This window comes from Python bivittatus, unplaced genomic scaffold, assembly GCF_059951505.1.
Source record: "Python bivittatus isolate LINGU-HERP-01145 unplaced genomic scaffold, Pbiv_v1 ctg000120_np1212, whole genome shotgun sequence".
Lineage (NCBI taxonomy): Eukaryota > Metazoa > Chordata > Lepidosauria > Squamata > Pythonidae > Python > Python bivittatus.
Genome location: NW_028277037.1, coordinates 7,009,273 through 7,024,045, shown reverse-complemented (window position 1 = coordinate 7,024,045; position 14,773 = coordinate 7,009,273). Strand labels below are relative to the sequence as shown.

Here is a 14,773-nt window from a genome sequence, read left to right as displayed (position 1 = left end):
ATGTTCTAGTTCCAAATCCAGAGTGTTTTATCAATAAACATGAAGGGAGCAATAATTTGCCTCTGACATCAGTCAGGACAATGGGAGCAAAATATTTCTGATGATGGACATCTGTTTTAGCTTGGTTATCAACCCAGACAAAAGTTATGAACTTGCTCTACCTTTCCCTTCATATAAGTAGCATTCCGAGAAACACATCTATCATATGAATTGCTGCGATAATACATAGAGCAGTTTCCCTGCCAAGTGTTGGGTAGCTGTATGTCTTTATCAACTTTGCTACACTATTTATTCATTTATAAATATTTAAAAATTTATTTATGATCTGCCAGTTTCTCCTACTTATTCATTTACATAACATAAAAGAATCATAAGATGAGGAGAGGTCCTGTGAGTCTTTTTTACACTTCTCCATACTTACCACTCATTTCAGAGTTATAACAATGTTACTTTACAATAATTTCTCAGGGACAGCAGGCGCATTGCAGGCCCACAGAGGCCTTAGTAAAATAAACCCAAATTTTCATGGAAAGCCAAATCTATACAGCTTGTCTAGATTTGCCATGCTGTACTTTGCCTATGAAAGTACACACAAATAAGATGTTTCTGTGGAATTCAGTGCACAATGCTTTGCTTATATAGCAATTATGAGCATATGAAACATATCCTGATGCTGAAGAGCTGTTCTCTTGGAGTCCTTCTAACACTGGGTTGTCATAGGAGCTGAAGACAGACTAGAGCAATGAAGCAATAATGAAATATAGCAGCCATAAGTTAAGCTACTCTTTTCTGCAGTGAAGTTGTTTGGTTGGCAAAAAAGCGGCTGCCAGTATTTTTGTCCAGCTTCCCCTCACAGAAGATCTTGGAACAGGATTGCAGCTTTTCTGTGCAGGAAAGAACAAAAATGTCAACTCCTTGTGGATTATGCTTTGTGTAAATGATGGTCCAAAGTTGTTCTTTTAATCTTGATTTCTGACCTCCAGTTGAAACCCATCAGTGAACACTTCTTTTAGATGGTTTTAAAATGATATTTTATTTCAGGAAATCATATATATATATTCCTTTTTTCTTTTTTTCATTGATGAAGTCAAATATATTCCCAAGATAAGAATTTTACTTGAGGAACACGGCAGTTATGAAACTTTTTCATCATTTCTTCTTAGGATAAGACTAGCTCCTAAACAGTCTTTCAATTAAAAGTAAGAAAAACTCTTTCCAATTCTAATTTTATAGGAATATCCATTATGTATAATAATTTCTGTACCAGTCAAAGTTCACTCATCTCTTTCATGTAGGCGTCTTTCATAGAATCAATAGACTACAAAGAGATTGGCTGCTGTAGAAAATGAAGACATAAATATCCAGGATTTCTTCTAACAGTCTAGTTATGCAGAATCACTGCATTCTAACTTCTACTTTAGGAGATTGTTAATTCAAATTCACAACCTCCAAAACATACTCAACCTTAGATTCACTCATGTAGGAATTAACATTTGAAAAAGGCTTTTTAAAAATATATATATATATACAAAGAAAGAAGAACAGTCTTTCATATTTCAAAAGAGAAAAAAAAAACAATTAATTAGCATGCCAGCTTTAAACTGAATTGAAGTGCAAATCATTCAGCATACCTGGGTGGGGTTAGTCAGAAGAAGCCAAGAAAAATATATTTAATAAATGAATGGCATGGATAGCAATGATGGGAAGACAAAATGATCATACTGATGGTGATGATGAAAATAATAATAGGAAGAAGAAGAAGAAAAGAAGCAGAAGCAGAGGAGGAGGAGGAGGAAATTCGACTCCCTGCCACATGAGTGGATAATCAAGTGCCTAGAAATAACAGGAGCCAGTAGAAACATCAGAAGCTTTGTGCAAAGATCAATGGCACAATGCAAGACACAGTTGCTGGTCAATGGTGATAAACTGGGAGAGGTTAATATCAAGAGAGGAATCTTTCAAGGAGACTCACTATCAACACTACAGTGGGCCTTCTCTGCTGTGGTGCCCACCTTGTGGAATCTTCTCCCCCCGGAAGTGAGATTAGCCCCATCCCTCTTAACATTCTGTAAGTCCCTCAAGACCTGGCTATGTGATCAGGCCTGGGGCTCCCAGGGGACCAGGGAGATTTTACGGTGGTTCCCTTATTAATTTTATCCCCTCCTGTTTTGCGTGTTTTTACAGTTTTTTATATGTAGTTGTTTTTATCTATTTATTTTTTAACTGTTGTACGCCACCCAGAGTCACCTTGTGTGAGATGGGCAGCTATATAAATATGATAGATAGATAGATAGATAGATAGATAGATAGATAGATAGATAGATACTGTTTGTTATTGCACTGATTCCTCTGTGAAAGATACTGAACAAATTGGCCAACAAACATAAAAAACATCTGCCAGGCTAAACCCACCTCCTTTACATGGACGATCTGAAGCTGTATGGAAAAACACCATCTGAAATAGAATCGCTGCTCAACACTGTCCAAATATACAGCCAAGATATTGCAATGGAGTTTGGACTGGGCAAATGTGCCACCCTTACCATCAACAGGAGAAAAATAGTGAAAACTGAAGGAATTAAGATGCCCTATGGAAATAACATCAAGAGTCTGGATGACGAAGATCGCTACAAATACCTGGGCATCCTTCAAACTGACAACATCAAGCACATTGAAGTCAAGAAGAAGGTTAGTAGTCAATACATCATGACAGTGAAGATCTTAAAGTCCAAACTCAGTGGAGGAAATACCATCAAGGCAATTAACACCTGGGCAATTCCAGTCATTAGATACACAGCTGGAATAGAGGACCAGACTCAAGCAGAACTAGAAGAATTGGATAGTGAGAGCAGAAAGATAATGACAATGAATCATGTTCTTCATCCACGCAGTGATGTTGACAGACTCTGCTTACCAAGGAGCATAGGTGGATGTGGAATGTTGCAAATACACCAGACAGTTAAGAACAATAAAGAGCACTGGAAGAATATCTGAAGGACAGTGAAGAAGCTAGTACACCATGAAGGCTTACTGAATACTGCAGATGCCAAACTGGCCTACAAGAAAGACCAAAAGAAGAATAGAAAAGAGACATGGCAAGACAAAGTATTACATGGCCAGCACACACACACACACACACACACACACACACACACAAAACCCTAGCAGGCAAAGCAGATAACAAGAAGACTTAGCTAAGTTCAGGAAAACTGAAGAAAGAGACAGAGGGGCTAATTCTACCTGTGCAAGACCAAGCCAGAAGTTAAGAAGAAGTTAATTGTTAAGAACAAATGCGTACAAAGCCAGAATCAAGAAGACAGTAACAGACAGTAAATGCCACCTCTGCAAAGAAGCTAAAGAGACTGAGATCACACAAACCGACTACAAACAATCACATGACAAAGTAGCAACAATGGGGCATTGGAATATCTGCAAGAAATACCATTTGCCTGCAAGCAAGCACTGGTGAGACCCCAAAATAGGCAAAGTAATAGAAAATGAAGAAGTTGAATTGCTCTGGGACTTTAGAATTCAAACAGACCAGCACCTGCCACACAACACCCCAGACTTAACCATTGTTGATAAGGACAAAAAACTCTGGATAGTGGACATTACAGTACCTGGGGACAGCAGAATAGAAGAGAAAGAACTGGAGAAAATCACAAAACACACAGACCTGCAAATAGAAGTAGGACGACTATAGCAAAAGAAAGCAAAGATAGTACCAATAGTAATAGGCGCCTTGGGTGCAATCCCAAAACATCTGGAGCATCACTTGAACACCATTGGAACTGACAAAATCACCATCAGTCAATTGCAAAAGGCAGCTTTACTTGGAACAATTTATATCCTGCGATGATACCTTTAACACTATCAAACAGCAACATCTGCCTTTCCCAGGTCCTTGGGAAGGACTCGATAGGTGGACAAAAATACCAAATCCAGTCTAAACTGGCTGACTGTATGACTAACCATAATAAGTCCAATAGCAATTATTTGTTTGCTACCATAACTTACTATTTCTCATAAATGCTGGGTTCTCTTCAGAAGATATTCTCTTTTGAATACATGCATTTGTATATTATCCAATCACAAGAATTGGGAATAAAATTAGTCATAGACAAAAATGTTATATCTAGAAAGAATTGGCAACCATCTCACGCACAGAGAGAAATAGCATGTAGTTTTTCCCATGGTGGTTAGGCTTTTTAAAGCATCTATTCCCCACATGTCTGACTAACAATTTTCAGTGGTGTCTTCTTACTAAGGATCATGGTCTATGTACAGGAGCAGCAACCATTATTATAATTCATATCAACAAGACACTAGTTTGCTTTAAATGTAAGGTCCCCCCCCCCCCCAGTAGGACTTTTTTGTATCTATGTGTGTGATAATGAACTGTCACAGAACAATTTCACAGATGACTAAAATAGAATAGCCTTTAGAAACTATTTCCTCTCTGCAAACAGATAAGCAAACATCACATGAACCACATTAAGCCATTGTGAATCATTTTAAGTCGTTTTCCTTCTCGTTCATAAACTCTCAGAAGCTAGGAAGAGGTCCATTTTCTATAAAGTAGCCTCTTCTGTCGGCCTGCTTAAAAATCTTGGTAGCGAATTCTAACACTCTTAATGATGACAAAGGCAATATACACAAAATAAACATACTGGCAGCCAAGGGTAGACATAAATAACATTTTTCAATGGAAAGTTAAGAGGATAAAGATAGGCTCCAGGCTGATTCATAGAAATATTCTTTCTATCCACATTCTTCTAGACCAGGGTTCCTCAACCTTGGCAACTTTAAGGCTGGTGGACTTCAACTTCCAGAATTGCTGGCTGGGGAATTCTGGAAGTTGAAGTCCACCAGTCTTAAAGTTGCCAAGGTTGAGGAACCCTGGTCTAGACTATAGCTTTTTTGCTAAAAAGCTACAACCCAAGAAAACAAAGACCCATGGAATATGGGTTCCTGACCCCGTATCACTGTGAATGTGTTCTATTTCAAAGGCAAAATCCCCAATGTCCCACCCAGGGGATGGTTCCATGCCTTTACCTCCTTTTATTTATTTAGATTATTATTTTAAATTGGAAGCTAGGTTATTACATGGAATTTTTTTTTCTTATCAAACAAAGCATAAAAAGATAAGATGAAATACCAATAAAGATCTAAAAGAAAAGCAAACTAAAAAACGAAACTTCGGAATATACTTGTCTTCATATGCATCTATGCATACTTGTGCAATTGCAAGAAAAAATACAGGTATTTGAAGTCTCCGTATGCAATATTTTCTATCCAAAATGACATCTGAACTGACAAAGGCTTTAATAAAATGTTACATTCTATATATTATATATAAATAAAATATTTAATTAATATAGCCAAGAAACTCTAACCAAATTTCCTTAATTGTTGGGTTCTTCAAAAGTCTTTGTTGCAACCAAAGCAATTTCCCCTACTTTCAAATATTATTCCATAAAAAGGTGTGCTTTAATTGTCTATTATTTATAAAAGAACAACAACAAAACTGAATCAAATTCTTATGTTTCATGGATCCATACGTGTTAGAAAAAAAGGACAGCATACAAGTGGCAAGATTCATTGTCAAAGATGGTTGGGGGACTTTTTCCCTCAACTTCTTCAAAAAGTTTGTATCAAAGGGAATGATTAATCAGACATTGCAAGCACAATTTAGAAATATTAAAATGTTGAAATGTTAAAACGTTTACATTTTATTTTCAATTAAACTTTAAATTTTAAATTTTAATATATTTAGCATATATTAAAATTTAAAATATTTAATTTCTCAATTAAATACCTAATTAAATATTTTATTGAGATATTTTCAATTACATATTTCCATTAAATAATTATATATTGCAATTAAAAATATTTAATTTTTCAATTAAACTTTACATTTTAAAAATGAACATTTAATTTCAATTCATTAACATTTCAATTCCAAAATTGAAATGTTAAAATTTATGTAATGCAATTTTAGTCATTTCCACATGGATTATTTTCATGGTTAATAATTGATCACTTGCTGAAAACAGATTCCAGCAGCAGCAGCGCTCAAAATTCACTGATGGCCTGTGCTATAAACTAGACTTAATGAGTATCTAGTTTGCCATATTAAAGTATTCTGTGACTTGATATTCCTTGCATTAAGTGTTAATATTTATAGAGCGGCAGTTTTCACACGTTGTCTTGAGTGCAAGGAAAAAAATATTGTACCATGAAGACAACCTAGACTTCTGAGCAACCTTTGTTTGGTTCTGGATGAAGACCTTTGCAAAGTGTGCTGTATCTTTAAAGTTTATTTACTGCAAATGTTAAGGTTAAAAACAATTGTTGGGGCAAGGGTAAGGAGGCGCTCATAATGTCAGAGATCAGGTTAGTTGGGGTAACCCCATTCCATGGGTGAATATGGATGTGAGCATTATTTCCAAATTAGATCAGGGAGGATATATTATTCCATAAATGGAAGATCACTCATTGTATTTGTCGTATGATGATCTGTGCTATAAACTAATGAACACCTAGTTCACCCTATTAGAGTGCTTTGTAACTTCATAGATACAGTCTTCCACATACTAACATTTTATGCTCCCCTACACCCATCTAATGGTCCTACCCCTTCTTTTAGATTCTTGTTTTTTATATATACCTTCTGTTTTTAATTAATATAACGTTTATATCTTCTACTTTTCATAATTTTTCTAGATTTTTATTTTTACTCTGATGTATCCTCTATGCTTTTAATGACGGTACCCCACCCTTCTTATGCTAGTCTATGACTGTAAGAAAGACTTTGTTTTATTTGATCAAGGCACAAAGAGTTCTAAGATTCACTGAGTTCAAACCCCAAATCAGGAGAGTCTGATTTTCCTGTTGGAATCAATGCACTAGTTTTATATATAACACTGAAGACATTTACTTGGTTTTAAAACAGATTAATGATTATAAATAAGTCAGATCCACTGAACTTCAGAGGATTGGTTGAATATTACTAATTTAAAGCCAAAATGGCATTTGTTTTGTAAAACATATTCAGCAGGAACAAGGCTTCCAAATACAAAGGCTTAATATAGCACACATTTTGTGAACATGCTCATAACATGCTCTCAGTGCTTCAAATGGGCCCAGCAGTTGACAACAGACTGTGATTCCTTTCCCTAACATCTAGTTAGTGAAGCAGGATAAATCATGCTGGATTCAACCTAGGAATCTTCTGCTATGACAAGGGTAGCAAACTCTTGGAGAAGATCATAGATCTCGCCTCTTGGAGAAGATCATGAAATCTTCCATATGACCTGCAAGCTCTCTTCCGTTTCCCCATGTGTTACAACTGGGTTTTTATTCAAAGGAAGCTTGTAAAAAATGGAATTGAAACAGAGTGGGTTTGAGGGGGTGGAGGGGGGGGTAGACATGGAAATGAAGTATTTCTGTGGATGAGTGACAGATTTAGGCTAAAATGCCTAAATTTGGGCAAAAACGGAGTAGGATAATTTGTGGAGCAGCATGTTGTAGGAACCCAGTCATAATCTTAGTACGTTCTACAAAACTGGAAAAGCCATAATATAGATATGTGTTGTTAACCTGCTTTTAGGATATAGAATGCTGTGGTGTATCAAGTGCATGTATGTGTTTATGAGTGTGTTTATGCACACTTAGGAATGAAAAAGTGGTCATTATCTATGACTTGCATACGTACACGTGTTTGGGCATGAAAGATAGCTAAGGTGCATATTTTTAAGGACTGGACAAAATAGAGTCATCGCCATGAAAAGAAATCCACTTCCTTGTTCTAGGGGGTTCTTAGATGGAATCCCCCAAGCAATCCAAAGTATGAATGAATTGAACAAAAAAATGTTTAAAATACAGTCTTAGCTTTAGGCATGCTAAACTGATTTCTGTTCTTGAAAAGGCTAGTATGATCTTTTCAAGCATCAGATACTGTACTTGCTAAAGTTAAGAACTCTAGGTCAATGTGCAACTATTTTCATGGAACAACGATGTTGCTTTTTATAGAATCAGCATCTGATCACGCTTGTTTAATACAAAGCCTTTGCAACTGAAGCACAAAAAGAAATTTAAACATATGGTTTTAGGGCAAAACCAATTCCAGCTATGAGTCATATTCACAGGGTTCAAATCACGGGTTCAACAGCTCTTATTAATACTGTTTGAGACACCGCTTTCTCTATTTTACAATCTAGCCAAAGGAAAGCTAGCAAGGTTTATTTTTTTTCCCAGAATAATAAACCTTATTATTAGATAATAATAATTGCTGGAGCCATGCATACATTAGATATGTGTTTTTATACCATTATAGAGAAATACATTTTGAAATAATTGTCCTACCAAAAAAAAAATGTTTTCCCCCAAGATTAGGGCTATGCAGTGTTCGAAAATAATTCAGAAGAAATGCTTTGGACTTCATGGGAGTGCAGCACCTGTGTGATATTCATTCAAGTAACCCAACTGTTTTCAAGCTTCTGAAAGAGAGTGAAGAGCAGGAGTGGGAAGTTTGTAGAGGGGTGATAAAGGTAATCCAGCAGGGTTTCTCTTTATTATGGCTTAGTGCAATGTTTCTCAACCTTGACAACTTTCAGATGTGTGGATTTCAACTCCCAGAATTCCCCAGCCAGCAAACACAACCCTGGGAGTGGAAGCACACACATCTTCAAGTTGCCAAGGTTGAGAAACACTGGCTTAATGCCATGTATGAACCCACCCAATAGGTGCAGGATTGAACAAGTCAGAACTATGTTCAGAATTGCAGAGTTCAGATGATGTGTCCTGGCATAAGTACCATTTGCAAGCTGTATTTCCTCATATATTGAAAGGGAATGACATGGTGGGCATATATGTTTGTATCTACAGTAGTGTATTTGTAAGTTAGGAAAGGAAAGGAAAGGAAAGGAAAGGAAAGGAAAGGAAAGGAAAGGAAAGGAAAGGAAAGGAAAGGAAAGGAAAGGAAAGGAAAGGAAAGGAAAGGAAAGGAAAGGAAAGGAAAGGAAAGGAATCAAACTCCTACAGATTGCTTAGAGAACAGTGGGTTCTGAACATGAGTACACCACAATGCACTTATGAGCTATATTTACATGTCTTCCTAAGCCAAAATCAAATTCACAGAACCATGATTTAGGGTATAAGCATATGCATCCACGAGAAGAAGGGGCAAATGATAAAATGTATTTTGTGTTATCATGATGCAAATCACATACACACTTCCATGTGACATTGCAAAGGAATTGCAAAAGTCCAAGATCTGTGTTATTATGTTGAAATGAACATATATCAATTTCTCGTTACTGTAGCTTGTGCCAAGTGCCTATGGGTACAAACCAGCTATCATGGACTGCTCAATAAATCACAATTAAAATTTAACTATTACTTAGGGTGATGCATGGCTCCAGCAATTAACAAGTGAGTACAGCTAACTAGGACTCCATATAGCCCCAGTGAATATTTTCTGCTCTTAGTGATCTCTCAATCCATTCCTTCCTAGGTGGTCTCACCACACTAAGAGATTTTTTTTCCCCATGATTCAGGAACAAATGATTTCTTTTCTCTAATAAAAATAGAGTCATCAGGTTTCATTTTTATCGGATCAATTAAAATTATCAATAATTTTCTCTCCCTCTTGCCAAAGATACCTGGAAGAAGTGGCAAATCTATTTCCTTACCTTGGTTTTAAAAGAAAATAACAGATTGGGCAATATTAAATCTAACAGGTAGTAATTTCCTCAGTTGAGAAGCATAATTACCAAACGTCCACATTCCTTATCACTCAAGGTTATAGCTAGGATTAACCACTGGGACAGATGAATCTGCAGAACCAAACAGTAAAACTTCGTAAGGGCATTTGCAGGTCCAGAAAACAAACTGGGTTAGCCTGCTTGTAATAAAGAAAAAGAGAAATAAAAATCACATGTCATTATGAAGCTATATCTCAAATGTCTCCTGAGGATGCAAGTTCAGTTTCAATATGGAAATTTAACAGTCTGTCTCTGGTAACCAAAAGTACGTGATGGTTATATGTTAACTCTTATAAATATATAATTAATTAATTAATTAACATTATAATTAATGTGATCAATGTTTGTGATAGCCAATGTTGACATTTTGATAATGTGAGCAGGGGTATGGTCAAAGAGGAGATGATGACACCCACAATGGTGCGATCAAAGCACCACGTCTTTGTTATGTACATTGCATGCCACCAACTTGACTTTTCTGACCACACTCTGAGGGCACCCCTGAAGATGAGGTTCTTCTTTTTCTCATGAAGACACATTCAAAACAGATTCAACATTACATTATTTATTTATTTGGCCACCCAACTCTCAAAACATTGCTTTCCAAAAGCTGTGACTGGGAGACAAACAAATTAATTTATATTTTCTGGGTATGCAGTTTAGGAGTTTTGACAAAATTCTCCCAGTTTTGTGAATGTTCCATCTCCTTCTTCTTCATTGCTGACCAAGATTCCTTCCTAACTTGAGAAGTTAGGAAGTCATGTGCTTTTTTTCCTCACTCAAGAAGTTAACTCTCTTTCATATTTCATTTTTGCTGCTTTCTACTTCCTCTCCTCTCTAATAAAAGCAAAAGTAACTTTGCACAGTCCCAGCTGAGAATTTTGAAAAATAAAATTACAATCCTATATGCACTACATATGAGAAAGTCTCACTAAAGTCACAGTGATTTCTGTGTAGAGATGTTACAGGATTCTCCTATAATAGTCCCAACTTCAGGGCCAAATCTGAAATCCAGTAGCACATCTACAGATTGCTACTAATTGTAATGCTTAATGTGACAGAAAGGACAAACAGGGACTAAATAGATGATTAGATAGTAGTTATATTAAGGGTAATAAATTTTAATTGAATATAAAAATGTGAAATTAAATCAAACTTTTTGCTTTTTAGTGTGTGGCCTTTGACACACCACTCAAAGGCTGAGTAGCCTAATTCTTGCCTTAAAAAAGGTTTCCACCCTTGTTTTAAATGGATATTGAATGCTATTAACAACATCTATCCATCAGCTTTTTGTTTAAATGACCCTATAGCTAATTGATGCCATGATCAATGCTGAAATGAAAAGTTCATTTCTTTCAGTCCACTCTTTCTCCATTTGCCAGACATCATTTGATTTGTAATAGAAAACGGTTTTCTGGATTCTTTTTCAAAATGAGCCCTTCTCCTGTTTGCCACAGCTCTGTTAGTTGCATTTATGCATTCAAATAAAAGATTTATCAGAGTTATAGACAATATATTGTAAGTTTTTTCAGGACCTCTGGAGTGAGATGCAGACTCTACATCTTCACACCTTATATTGAATAAACTGACGATAGATAGATAGATAGATAGATAGATAGATAGATAGATAGATAGATAGATAGATAGATTTCACTGCAAGATGTTTGGGTATGTCTGGCTGATCAATCAATCAAATTTTTGCTCTGGGTTGGCGAAATAGCTAGCTATTCACTGGCTGACTTTGCAGTTACTTAATTTGATGCCTGGATGGTCCTATCAAATTTTATTCATGTTAAGATAAAAAGTTGCCTATTGTAAGGAAAATAAAAATGCTCCCAGGTTGCTATAAAGAGTGAAACTTTAATTTTTTTCTTTCTCTCTGATCTGCATAATGCTCTGACACTCCATCCCTGTAGGACTTTAGCACGACATAAAGCCAATTCTGTAATGAAGCTTACTCATTTGTGAGGAAAGCCATGTGTGTATTAAGGTTGTCCCAAACTAGTATCTGAAGACTGCTGTGATCTCTGACAAAACAGAAGTTAGTTATCTGTGCTATACTTGATAAGCAGGGGACTGATTTTTTTCCTGATGAATATGAATGTAAAGGAAGGACTTTGAGACTTAAAGGCAGACTCCTAAAGCTTCAAATATATTACTGCAGGGATCATTTTTTAAAAAGGTGTTTCTTCTATCTTGTCTTTCATACCTAGACTTGATCCTATGGAGCATTTTTCTCTGGTTAAATTTCTCAGAAAGACATGCTTTTCAGCATGAACATCTGGGGTGCTGTGACTTCTGATTTGATTCTTTCTCTGCTAATATGCCCAGCTCATTTGCATGTTTACTCCTTTATTCCTAAAGGAAAAAGATAACATGCAGAATTTCCCCTTTCTATGTGTGGGAAAGCAAAAAGAAAATGGATTTGGATCATTATTGTTGTTCTAAACAATTCCTCATTACAGTTACATCCATAGGGAAGAGAGTGGTCTGGGTCATTAACATTTTACCTGTATTTATTTTATGCCCACTGGGCTTTTTCTCAGTTACTTAGTGTTATGTTTCTTCTTCCTTTTTTTCTTGAGAGATCTGGCAGAGCCCAAATCTGAAGATTAATAATTTCCTGTTCAGTTACTGCTTTTCATTGTTAACTACTACGAATTGGAAGTCAGCTGGATTGGCTGTCATCTAAAGCTTTGGCTACACTGACCCATGTTTAAAGTTGATATACCAGTAATGGGCTTCTGGAATTTCTTCTCCTTTCCATCCTGCTTATGAGGATCCCATTATGTTGCTATGACATAGTTTCTCTGGTGACATCATAGAAGAATTTTCACTAACATCCTGCACTTTCTTTCTTTTTTTTTTAGATTTCCCCACTGCATAAATTGAATCACTTTCCCCCAAGCAGGCCATTTCCGATGGCAAAATTATCTACATTTTGAAAACTTTAATCACATCATGCATAGGCGCATAAAGGTCCATTCCCACCATTTTCTCTGATAAAGTAGAATTATGCTCTATCTCTAGATTTTTAGTTCTATGAAAACAGATTGAAGCATCCAACTGGGGAATTGTGTTTTTGATACATTACACCATTTTTAAGCACCGTCTAAAAGGCTGTGTCTTTTATGCCGAACAATTAGTCTCACATTTCCACTATTATAATCGAAGCTGCCTAAAATATTACTACTTGCCTGCTGGTAGTCATATCTGAAAACCAGCAGAAACTATTGCAATTTGCAGATGCATTTCTGAGAGCTCTGTGATGGGCTTTTTAAAATGCCAGTTTCACACACACACACACACACACACACACACACACCAATCCAGCCACTATTTTTGGAGACCGTATCCTTAACTATTCATTTCTCTATCCCACACTTGGGCGGGGAGGTACTATTATGACACTTTAACTCATGCTGAGCACTGCAGGAGGAGAGGGGGGAAGATTCTGTTCCATTTTAAGCCAAATAAACTCTAGTAGAGGTCTGCAAATCCAATTACACATGGAAAAACAGGAAAACAGTCAAGAGGACACCTTTCTCTTCTTTTTATATAAAGAGCTCCCCTGCCTCTGTTGTCTAGAACTCATAGACAAACCCCAAAGCAATGATGCTCTTTGCCAACACTCAACAGCTTTTTGGTTCCTGGCTTCTCTTTCATGAACCTGTCTTTGTAGTTTCTCCACTTCTTCATTGTCTACCAGGATAAAATCATGAGCTTTGTCCTTTCCATCCCACAGAAGAGATCTTCCCATTAAAGGACATTTGTTTATTCAGAAATAGACCATCTTCTAAGGGTGGCAGTGGTGGCTACACCTAACAGTAAATGCTGTTTTGCATATCCTACTCCCACCTTTCGGTGAGTGGTGCATTATCTAAACCATACATGTGTGTACAAACATCCTTTCCCAAATTACACGACACGCTGCTACCAGTATAGGTCCCTCCGTTACAAATATTTCCTGCCTTGTGATCATATTGCCAAGGAAAATGCCCCCTAACCCTCATTCTGAACCCAGGTATCCTGGACAATGTACAGCCTGGATTGCAAACAAGTGAGCTGAAATTAACCAGACAGAAAGCCTTGGCAAAGCATTGTGATTTCTTTCTACCAACAATTCAGAGAAATGCATGGCTCAGAGACCATCTTCTTGGTACTCAGGAAGAGATGTGGAGCCATTTTTCATGAGGTTCATGAGAAAATGTCAGCGTGCAGATGTTCCATGCACTGTCAAACTGCATCTTACTCTGGCCAAAGGGGGGACCCAGCCAGCCACCCCTTACAGAGAAAATTTTAAAAGGCCCATTAAAAATCTGATTTATTGGTGTGCTTCTAAGTCCCTCTCTGCTGTGTGCTGCAGATTTTGATGAGATATGGAGAGCAGAAAGCTAGAGGACTCTGTGCTTCTGACTGTATTTCAGAGATCAGAAACATCATAAATACCAGCTTCTCTCTTCTGTCCCTGATTTTTTCCAATATCCCCCAGGCAATTTGCTTCAGAAACAAGCAGAGCATAACCCAGTACACAATAGGCGATTTGTATACTAGCTAACATTATCATAAATACAAAGCCCCTATGTATTCAGATGCAACATCTTTTTGTCGCTGCTGCTCCGAAATGCACAGACCAAAAGCATGTTCAAGAACAAAAGGAAACCCATTATTTACCCAGAGGAAAAAAACGAAACAAGAGCATTTTGGTTTTATAAATATAGCATGCTCCTTACATGACAATAAACAATAAACAGAAAAACTCAAGCAGATAGAGAGATTTGGAATACAAGATCCTGCCTTTTCCCTGTCTTTAGCTTTTATATTCTCCTTGGGTACCTATGCAAGCAATTCCTTTCAACTGTTCCTCTGCTTGAAACCAAATCCAGAAAGTGACTTTAAAGGACAAGCTGATTTTGGTGTTGCCGAACAAGGAAGTCCTCAAAAGTTACTTGTCTTGCAATGCAAACAATGGACAAACAGTCCAAATAAAACCCCTCCTCCGCTGC

At 36.8% G+C, this 14,773-nt stretch overlaps 1 protein-coding gene across 12 annotated transcripts in view; it reads right to left on the bottom strand.

The window, feature by feature from the left end:
- The window catches only part of MAGI2 (membrane associated guanylate kinase, WW and PDZ domain containing 2), a 659,127-nt gene that overhangs the window by 403,554 nt on the left and 240,800 nt on the right, over nucleotides 1-14,773 (bottom strand). The window lies entirely within an intron of this gene.